The following is a 12154-nucleotide window of genomic DNA, read 5'->3' on the forward strand; positions in this document are numbered from 1 at the left end:
CACATGTATGTGCTCATACACATGTGTCCCATAGCTGTCAATGGAAAATCTTTCAGGAGTCAGATCTCCCCGTCCACTGCATGTGGGTCCAGGGAGTAGAACTCCGATGATCAGATCTGGTGGCAAGCATTTTTATATGCTGAGACATCTTGCTAGCTCCTCCCAGAATATTTAAAGTGTATTTAAGATGGAAAATGTAAGAGAAAGCGCCCCACTAGTGGCAGTCTCAGGAAAAATACGCAGCTGTGCAAAACTTGCAGGTTGTGTCAGAATTGAGAGGTGTTTGCAAGTGCTGCCATGTTGCCTTCTAGTTACATTAGCTGATATATCAGGGAAAGGTAGAGATGTGGATAAGCTTTATAACCAACAGAAAGTCTGCAAATGTAACATAGAAAAAGAACTTGTGCTCATCAATGATCTTCAAAAATGAGCATTAGATATCCAGGACCCTAATAATGAAGCATTTGGAATCCAGCACGCCCAGAATTAAGCTGTTCATTAAAATGACAGTGCTAACACTGCATTTCTGGGTAGAATTTCATGACTATTATTAAATGTATAAAGAAAATTTGATTGGGACTGCTGATGCCCTTTTTGTTATTGTGGAAGATAAATGCTTTGTTAGAAATAAACTCATCTCAGGCTTACTCTTTCTGCATACTAATTAATAGAACAGAAGCATAGATTTGTTAATTAAAATAGGATACCTCGGGGAATTGAAATTAATTTGGCGTCCTAACAGACGGTCTTATATCAATAAATTTCCCAGTTGTTGTGTCAGCATCAAGTGAAAATAGACAAAGCCATTTTTAAGAAGTGAGAAGAAATTTCCCACTTCAGATCAGTTACAATGCGTGAGGTGGCTTAATGTGGTTTTTCATTCAGATTCATCTCCGGGTATGTTTTCAGATACGTATGTAAGTCATTTGTTCAACAGCAATCCAGTTTAATCGTTGCTGAAAGCTGTAACCGCCTGGCAGATGTTTCCTGGCCTCTCTGAAATGAGTTGAGGAGCTCGTTTCTCCATCTACTGAGCACATGTCCAGGTCCCCAGAAATACCACCACAATTTGCACCCTAATTAGCAATATCTAGCATTTTGTGGACTGCACTGTCATGGGCCATAGCTACTCTCTAAAGCTGGAAAAGCCTACTCAAACACAAATAGGAATGCCTTTCTGGGTCAGTGTGAGAAAACTTGCATTTCAATGCAATGTGAATTTCAGAACCAAATATTTTCTTCTTGCTTTTATGCCAATGTTTTTCTTTTTAACTCATATTGTAAAGTGTAATGCAGACTAAGGAACACTAACTCTACAGTTCTCAACATTTTTATTCGGCAGGCCTTTTTGAAAGTCTGATAAAAAACTACAGGTTCTATCTTAAATTTAATCTGTATAAAACATCACAGACACATACCTGCATCTTGGCACAAATAAAAATTGTATTCAATATAATCAGTAACTAAACTGGTATACTTACATAGGGTAATATTACCAAATAAATGATTTATCATAATATTGGACTAGTAAATGTGTACATGAAGAATTTCTCACCTTTAATAAACTCTATATTACTTCTTTCATATCCTGAACAGAATGGTGCATACCACACCACACCACACCACACATAGTACACCACACTATCTCCTTACCACACACACCACATATCACACACAAACCATGTGCATCATACACATATATATACAAATATCCACATACAAGCACATTACAAGTACCATATACCACACATACAATACACATATAATCCCCACCACATGCATATCCATTCATACATCACACCCATATACACACATACATACATCCCCACAACACACACACACATACACCACATAAGATACACAGTGCACAGATATCCCATGCCACACATAACACCACACACACACACACACACACACACACACACACACATAGACACCATATACAACACACACAGGACACATGCACCCCATATCCCACATAATACACACAGATACACAGATACACAAACATACCACATATACATATGCACACATACAAACATATCACACACACACATACACACACACACATATATATACATTCATATACTACACACATATCCACCACATATGCATACAACATCACACACATATCATACCATATACCTATACTACAGAACACACATATATACACATACCACATACACAACACATAGCGTACATACACATATACACAGCACACACACACCCACACATACAAACATTACAAACCAGACAAAGGGGAATCTGTGTGAGAAATCCCTTGTAGAGCATCCTAGAAGTCTGTGAATGTTCTGCGCTAGAGCCTAAGATATCTGACAAGATTTACACCTGACCCTTAGACAGGAACAGAACAGAGATTAATATGACTTAAAAATACAATTTATCATGAAATTGTGCTACTGTTGAGGATGCTAATGTACACTGGGGAGGTGTTTTGTATGCCTGAAATTTATAAAGTATTAATGATTGATATGGGTAATTATTTATTCATTTTAATAAGCATTTTATTCAAATCTCAAAATGAAGGGTTATAAATTCATATTATGACTTGGAGGTGGATCAAAATTAAAGCTAGCATGTAGATTAGGCTCTTCAGGGAGAGAATATTTATTGACAGAAAAAGGACATCAAAGATGAAACACAAGAAACATCACAATTAGAAGTCAGGAAAGGAAAACCAGGAGGAAACAATGTCAAATATGCCAAAGAAAGAAACTGTTTGAAAACAAAGGACTTGTCTACAGTCAAGGGCGGGGAGAGGCCACATGAATCAGGATTTCAAAGCACATTCGGTTTTGGCAAGCAGAGGATTCTGTTACCTTGGAAACAGCCAAGTGAGAAGGATAGGCCTTGGAATTGCTGAGTGGAAGCCTGAGGTCACTACTCTACAGAGTGAATGGGTGGCGGGCGGGGACGGAGGCAGAAAAGGCAAATATTGACATATATTTTAGGAAGCTGCTTTTGAAATGAAAGAGACAAAGGGGTTGGGACAGGGACACAAAGGCAAAAGACTGTGCTTCACGTTTTCTTTCAAGTGATACTAAAATTCCTGCACAAAGCCTTTCACATAGATTTAAGAACTTCCTCTCCAGAAGGGGAAGTCAATTAAACATTACAACAGATCACTACATGTTCTTTGTAGACTCTCCTCCCGGCTACATTCATCAAATTCTCCGTTAAAGAACCTTGAAGGTGAGGAGATGAATCGAAGTGCCCCCTTTCGATCCCACAGCAGCTGCCACGTTTGTTGATTTTTACTTAAACTACCATTCTGAGAAGCCTATCAGGAGGGCTAGTGAGCTCTTTGAAAATCCTTCTTCGATAAAATAACGACATGAAGGAAAAATTAAACACTGGTCATAATATAAACTCCCATTCCAAATTTTCTTACCTAGAAATATTTGGTGCCAACATCTACTTCGGTTTCCACCGTTTTTAACCCTTGCTATTATTTTCTTTGTTCTCTCGTCTGCTACTTCATGCAACGCTAACTATGTTAATGCCACAAATGAAACTTGGATAAAAATCCATGTGTTTGCTATGTATAGTAATTTTTAAAACTGAGAAGTCTCTGGTGGGTTTTTTTTCTCCCTAAACCAACAGAATTGAGGTGGGACACGGTGCGCTCTATCAGATCCCCTGGAAGCCACGTTCTTAAAAACACTTTAGTTATGCACAAAAGCTAAAGCTGGTTTGAGGTGTATTGCCCTTGCTCTTTCAAAGTTTGGGGGGCAGAGTGGGCCCAGGCTTTTCCTGTAATTGAATAGTCAGGTTTCTCACTGCCAGGGTCTTGTAGAAATACAGAATGAGTATTAACACGGCATCTACTTCAAAACGAGTATCCATGTTGGATGTGGAGAGATTATAATTGCTTATAAGTCCCTCAATGCCGTTCTCTTGATGAGCAGAATGGATGAGCCAACAACGGTTTTCAGAAGACGGAGATGGCAAGCCTGAAGAAGTATGAGGATGTTCTCTGGCTTTGGAGACCACCAGCTTTTTCTCCCTTTCACTCTCCTAAAGAACAGCTTGTATCCCGTCACCAATTTGCTTAATTTTCTGGCTGTGAACAAGTTAATAAATGACTCTAGGTCTTCTCTGAGGAACAAGCTGATTGCTTAGTCCTGTCTGCGTAGCTGTAAAGTCAGAAAGCTCTGTGCCACTGACCGTTTAGGAGAAACCCTGAATGAATCCTGAGAAATGGATCGTGCGACTTTCAGTCTTTCAGGACACTTGTCTTAGGAACACACTTAAAGCCGATGAAATCAACTTTCTCTTATCTGAAAAACGCAAAGTCCCCAGCCCCAGCAGCTGAGCCTCACTCGGACCTCCGTTCTTGCTTTGTTGCTAGAGCACAGACCTCCCGGGTTTTTCTTGGCGCAGGAGACTTAACAGGACACATTTGGAAGTACATCCGCTGGGTCTCCATATTTCTTTTCTCTCCTAACTTGTGTTATTTTCTACTAAATAGTTTCCAACAGACATGGTTGCTACCAAATCTTATGGAAAATAATACACATTATTCATAAAATAGAGAAAAGGTACCTTATTTTGCTATTATTAGCTAAATCGAGATAAATGGAATGCTAATCCCTTAATGCAGTAAAATCTGATGCAAAATAGTCAGGTCTGTAAATGGTCTTCCTTCCTGTGTGTCTGCCTCCAATCACAACACCTGACAGCTATTTCTTGGCTTGTGTCACAAGAAAAAAAAAGTTTTTACTTAAAAGTCTTAGACTTGCCACAAGACTACTTTTCTTATGCATTCTCAGCTAGGTATTTACAAATCCCAAAGGGGAGCTTCAAAAAAAAAAAATCTAATAATGGTCTGGAGACTTGCAGCTCCCTTTGGGATCAGTTCCCACCTTCTGAATTCTATCAATATGCTTCCAAAGAAGTGAGATCTAAGTCCACAGAACTTTCATTTTGCTCTTCAACACAGCATCTAAGTAAGAGACAACACAGACATATCCAGGTAGTTTCAGAATCTGGGTCATGCTTGAGGCAGGCCTTTCAGGCTATATACTGCCCAGTGTTGTCATGAATAAGGGGGGAGGGGCTTTAGTCCTGCTGTGGATGAGGCTGATTTGCATGTTAATCATGGTGATTTTTTGACAGTTGAAATTTTTTAGTTCTGATAACATCAGAAAAGTTTACCAGAGCACAAGCAGGTGGCTCTATGTGTAAAGCATTGGCCATACAATATAAGGACCTAAGTTTGAACCTTCAGACCCCATGAAGATGCCTGGTATGGTCCTGTGTAGAGCAAACACCTGTAACCGCAGTGCTCCTACAGAAAGGTGGGACTCAGGGACAGAGGAATACATAGATCCTCCAGGACAAGTGAGTGTCTCCAAAAAGGTGGAAAGTGAAGACTGATGCCAAGGGACCAACTTCAAAGTCCTTGAAGCCATCCTCTGACCTACAGCATGTGCTAGCATTTACACATATAAAAGTGCACACACACATGCATCATAACTACTTTCACACACACACACACACACACACACACCATACACACAAAATAATGAAAATAAAAAAAGACAGAACAATGTCTTCTCTGTCCCTAAAACCAATATACCCCTCCTCAGCTCCCAGACAAGTTACCTCCTTTCCTTCATGTTCTAGGACTTCTTCCATCAATTTACAGGTACTAGGAGACAGGAAGTGGAAAACAATGGGACACAGTAACTGTGTATACTGTCTCTAGTGACCCTTACCCCCTTTACCCTCTCCAAGAAGCCAATCACCTCTTCTTCTGCATCGCATGGCATGGTAATTTACATTCTCTTTGCTAAGATGCTGACTTGTGGGCTGTGAGCTAATCCTTCTGGCTTCAGAAATCCCCTGTTTATAAGCAACCACTTTGTAATAAGCATCCCCAGTTTTCCCTGAGTGCTGTAGGCAGGTCTAAGTATATCTACCAGGCATGGCACCAAATTTCTTTTCCAGGGCTTAGGTTTCCTATTCGTGGTCTCTGTTTCACTGTTGTATACCTCCCTCAAAAGACAAAGGGAGCAATTGGTCCATCTGAAGGGAAGAATATTTGGGGAAGAAAACCCTCACAAAAAAAGTCATCAATGTGTTTCTGTTCGTCTTCAATTAGGAGAGAGAATCAACCCTGTACCTTCTCTTTGCTTTGAAAAACAGCTCTCCCAAATGGAAAAGAACAGAAATGGTGATTTGAAGTTTGTTCTAACTGCTCAAGACATCATGTCTAACCATAGAAACACTACAAAACTAAGTCATATCTCGACGCCAACACTGAATCATTGTCTATATTCCTTGGGTAGATAACAGTATATTTAAAGATATTTTAAACTATATGCCTGGTTAGGAGATCAAAGATATTATAAAATTTTTATATGTAAATATTATAAGTACCTGAAAATATTTACAATTTGGCTGTAATTTGATTGTACATTTGTTTAAATAGTACATATTAGCTCAGTAGCATTAGTTTATCCATGTAAGACATCATGATATCATATTTTATGTGCCCACATTTTAAAATATATAAAAATATACAATTACTTTTTATGACTTTATGGTTTGTAAAAATACATCTTTTATTGTTTATCTAAAGAAAATCTTCTGTGTCCTAGCCATACATTAATTTAAAAATTGAAAACCAATAAAAGATTTATAGTATGATGACATATAATACTGCAAAATGAAGTCGTGTGAAGGAAAAGAAAATAAAGGACAAATAACCTTAAGCTCTAAATTGTTCACTAAAGGGAAACCATTCTCGGCACCAGGGTCTAATTAATTCTCTTGTCAGACAATCAATTGCTCAAAATGTCACCCCATGAGTGCCTGTTCCTTCATTTTGAGCTACACACACAGTTATGTTTAATTTTAAATGGAAGAAAATAAAGAAATCATCTTATAGTCTATAAATTATACAAAATTAGAGCATTAGTTATTTTAAAGCATCAATGGGTTTATTAATCTTAGAAAAAAAGTGATAATGAGAAGGCAATGATAGCTTCAGGAAGGTAACCTTGGCAACAGTTTGGCTGGTTTCCATGGTTACAAAGAGTACAGCTGAGAGGCTCAAAGAATCACAATTTCCTTTGATTGGTAGATTCTGAAAATGATGATTTGGAAAGTGACAAGGGATTTAAAAAGAGAAAAAAAAATTCCCTTGTGAGGAATGAGACATTAAGTGTAATAATAGCACATTGATGGCTGGACACAAGACAGGCCTTTGAAATTTAATGAAACCTCCTTTTGCTCTTTCATAAAAAAAATGGGTGGAATATCTCAATCTATAGCAGCGTGAATTCACAGACTGAACCCCCTGCTTCTGATTAACTAGCCAGAGTACATTAGATTGTCTATAATATGCTTTTTTAATTGGCTTAAAAATCTATTCGTGGATGAAAAGTGTAAATAAAAATTAAAAAATTTTTTGAGATGGGGCTTGGTGGGATTAAACTGAATATTTTTGATGTCTCCATATTGTTTTGTGAAATTTGGTAGGCAAAATAAATCAACAAATTGAAAAACACAGTAAAGTATAATATTGAGAAATCTATAGCTATGGGGCTATTTCTTTAGCTATTTGAATATATGTAGCTATATAATTTTGCTTGCTTATTTGCTACTTGGCTTCCTTTTTAAAGACGTAGCTACTGATACTCGGTGTAAAAATAACACTGATTCCAAATAGCTACCTAAGTTACTGAGCTGCAAATCCCTGATTGATGATGAAAATATCTTATATTTAAAATGCATTTCTAACCTACCAATAAATAACAACATGCCATATTTCAGAGTATCCATGGCTGGCAAGGAGTTGCTGAAAGATGCCTTAGACCATCATTATGTGTAAAGCATTGTATCACTGCCCCGTGGGGAGTGCTGAATTTCATCTTTAAAAAAAATGAATTTCCCACCATTTTTACATAAATTTCAAAAAAAATCATCAGTTGATCCAACCTGTAGGCATCTGCATTACCTAAAACACATAATTTTATTTTGTTTGTTTGTTGATGTATTTATTTTAGGTGTGTGGATGTCTTGCCTGCGTCAATATCTGAGTGCCACATCTATGTCTGCTTCTAGTGGAGGCCAGAGCAGGGCATTGGGTGAGTAGGATTGAAGTTACAGACAGTTGCGAGCTGCCACATGGGTGCTAGGAATTGATCTGGGGTTCTCTGGAAGAGCGGTCAGCAGTCTTAACTGCTGCACCAGCTTTTTATCCTTCACACCTCACTTTAAAGTTCCTCTCTATACCTTTTATGCTATTATTTTAAAATATGTTCCTTATATTAAACAAGATAGCCAAATTCAGGACATCAACTATCGATATCTGTGTCCTATTCAATACATCAGTTTCAGAAGCTGTGGGAAAAAATGGAAAGCGTCCAAGATACTCTATTCACATTTTGCCAGAAAGAAGAGTGATTAATAGAAAGAAATGTTTATCCAGAAGTAACTACTTCCACCTGCAAGGCCAAATGGGTAACAACAATGCACTGGGAAACCACAAGTTCTGAGAGCGAGCCTGGATGGGCTAATAGCCACAGGTCTGTGAATGTTAACAGAGGTTACTCAGATACAACACGTGCAATAGAAAACAAAGTCAAGGAAGGTTTTATTTCAAAAGAAAGAAATGACTAGATAAATAAAAATGTATATCCTTTTAGAAAATACTATAGACAGAGGCTAGAGAGATGGCTTAGCAGTTAAGAGCTGCTCTTCCAGAGGACTTGGTTTTAATTCCCAGCTCCTAGACTGCCGCTCAAAACTGTCTGTAACACCAGTTCCAGAGGATCTGGCACCCTCACAGAGACATGTGTGCAGCCAAAAAATATCAATGCACATAAAAGTAAATAAAACTTAAAAAAAAACTATAGGAAGAACAACAAAATCAACCAATCAGACCCCACTCAGAGCTGGACTAAACCACCAATCACAGTGTCCAGATGCATATGTAGCAGAGGATGACCTTATCTGGCATCAATGGAAAGGGAGGCCTTTGGTCCTGTGGAGGCTCAATGACTCAGCAAAGGGGGAATGCTAGAGCACTGAGGCAGGAGTGGATGGGCAGGTGAAGAAGCACTCCCATAGAGGCAGAGACTGGGGGAAAGGATGGGGGTTTGTCAAGGGGAAACTGGGAGTAGGGATAACATTTGAAAAAAAATACTATAAATAACCAGGTAATAAAGAACTTTGTCAGGCAGATAAGCAAGGAAGTCAAGATATTGATGATCAGGGAGTGCATACTATATTATTCAGTCCTCTAGATAAACAGAACTTTCAAAATGAATTTGTGTATAGATAGAGGGAGTTTATTAGAATGCATTACAAGCTGTGGTCCAGCTAGTTCAACACTGGCTATCAATGCAAGGATCCATTAGATGTTCAGTCCACAGGCAGGATGTCTCAGCTGCTCTCCCATATATTCATAAATTCTGGCGAAGTAGGCTCAAATGTCAGTGAAGGAATGGACTTGCTAGCAAAGTGAGAGTAGGCAAGCAAAAAGAACAAGATTCCTTCTTCCATGTCCTTTACATATGTTACCAACACAAGGTTTAGCCTAGATTAAAGAGGATCTTCTCACCTCAATGGATCTGAGTAACTTCAAAGATTTAATTGGAAAAAAAAATCCCTCACAGGTATACCCAGCTGCTTGAGTTTTTAATTAATTCCAGTTGTAGTCAAGTTGACGACCAAGAACAGCCATCATACACACCATAATAAATATCCAAAGTCAATAAGAACAGATTCAGACTGGAGAGATGGCTCAGCGGTAAAGAGCACTGACTACTCTTCCAGAGGTCCTGAGTTCAAATCCCAGTAACCACATGGTGGCTCACAACCATCTGTAATGGGATCCCATGTCCTCTTCTGGTGTGTCTGAAGACAATGACAGGGTACTCACATACATAAGATAAATAAATAAATCTTTTAAAAAAAGCAAAACCACAAAAAAAAGGAATAGATTCTACAATGATCTAAAGACAAATAAAATGCTATCCTCGAGTACTTTGCCCAGTCAGTGTGACAGGTACCTTAAAGAACATGAGTTATCAGATAGGGCCGGCCTGTAGTAAACACACACACACACACACACACACACACACACACACACACACACACACACACATACATTTCTTTTGAAATACAACATTATGACAGTTTGTGATATGGTAAAACTGTAACTCCAGGACTAATCCTACATGTGAAATATACAAGACCTCTACTACATGTTACTAATATGCATGATTATCAAAAATAATGTTAATGCATATGTATTTTTTTGGCACCTGCCAGCAGCCCTGGAATTAAAAAAAATTGAGTGTTTATTATATAAACATACTCAACATATAAGAACTCAAATATATAAGGTTTAGTTTTATAAAAGTAGGAGTTTTAAATTATTACTATTTATGCATTGACTTTTTCATATACATGAAATATATGTAATATATATGCACATGCACATATACCTATATACATTATGATCATCCCATCCCTTACTCACCATGTCCAGCTCTCCCAAGAACCCAACGACATCACATCTCCCTGTCAACCTTGTATGCATTTTTAATTTGGATAAGTTTTATTCCTAGATTTTTTGTTTAAGAATTCGTGTTTCTGATATTTTTTCCTTATGTTTGTTATTTTTATATAGGAAAGCTATCAAATTTTGTGTGCAAGTTATATCCTGCTACTTTGCCTGACTTTGCTTATCAGCTCTATGAGTTTTGAGTAGAGTCTTTAGAGTTTGATATGTATAATCACATTATCTGTAATAGAGATTCTGTGACTTTTTCCATTCCTACTTCTTGCTGCTTCTTAACTGTATTTAAGCGATCAATTCTATTTCAAAGAAATGCCACGTCTAATCCATAGCATTTTTTAATGAACTAGACTCATTTTGTTTTCTTCTCTTTCTTAGGCTCATATTCTATAAACTAAGTAAATCACAAACACATTTATTTCAACACTTCTTGATCCATACCTACTTTTATTTGTAAGCATATTTACACTAATATGTTTGATACACATCTTTGGACTTATATATTTATAAAAATCTTTATATATGTTTTTATGTACTATATTTTAAATGTTTATATTCAGTTATATAACCCATAATAATTTCATATTATTCCATATACATTCCGTTTCTAAGCATCTATAGAGGGCCTCTATATGAAACTGACACATATTGATGTCTAGGAGGTTGAAAATAGAATGATATGAAATTAAAGCCAAAAATTTCTTTGTTATAGTCATGCAGAAGAGATAGACTGTATGTGATAGTTATAAGAGTTATAGTAAGTATATAGTATTTTGGAAAGTGATCAAGCATAAGAAAAGGAATAATTTAAGACAAGAAGGGATAAGTAAACTTTGAAGTAAGATTGCATATGTATACTAAGCAGTGTGGTTAGAATAGACTATTTGGATGATGGTACTTGGATAAAATCGTCATTGAGGTGAGGGAGTTTACCTATAAACATCATTTTAAAAAGAACAACCCTCTTGATACAGGGGTCACTTCAAACATATGTCAAAAGTGGAAGAATTCCAAGGATGAATAAGCCATAACAGAGATGCTAGAGCAAATGACATGGAGTTACAAGGATAGAAGAAGATGTGACTAAGTGACCAGGTAGTATAAGACCCTTCTGACTCAATCTAGGTTGCATAGAAAAGTCAAAGCTGGCTTTCTATTTCTGTAAGTTGGCTTTTGCCTAGAGAATAAGTAGAATGGAGGTAAGGAATATACTTATGAGACTAGTATAATAATCCACGCATGAGGTTTCTATCTGTCTAGGATAGGTAACAGTAAGAGTTGAGTAATGGCTGATAGACAATGGATTCAAGTATGATTCATGTATAAGATACATAGCTAAAAATGGATTTACAATTTCACCCAATAAAGATGGATTGCCATGTGTAGATAAAAATTGTAAAGTTTGTTTTGAACCTTGTGAAACAGCACGCAGAGAATTCAAAGGGAATGCTTAAATTCTAGATGTGTTTTTGGAGCAGTAAACACACATAGTATATTTAAGGAGACGAAACACAGGAAGACCATCTAGAAAGTGAATGACTAGAGAGAGAGGAGAGAGACTAGGGTTTAAAATCTGAAGCAGTCTAAAATGGAAAG

This window comes from Rattus norvegicus, chromosome 8 (assembly GCF_021556685.1).
Source record: "Rattus norvegicus strain SHRSP/BbbUtx chromosome 8, alternate assembly SHRSP_T2T, whole genome shotgun sequence".
Lineage (NCBI taxonomy): Eukaryota > Metazoa > Chordata > Mammalia > Rodentia > Muridae > Rattus > Rattus norvegicus.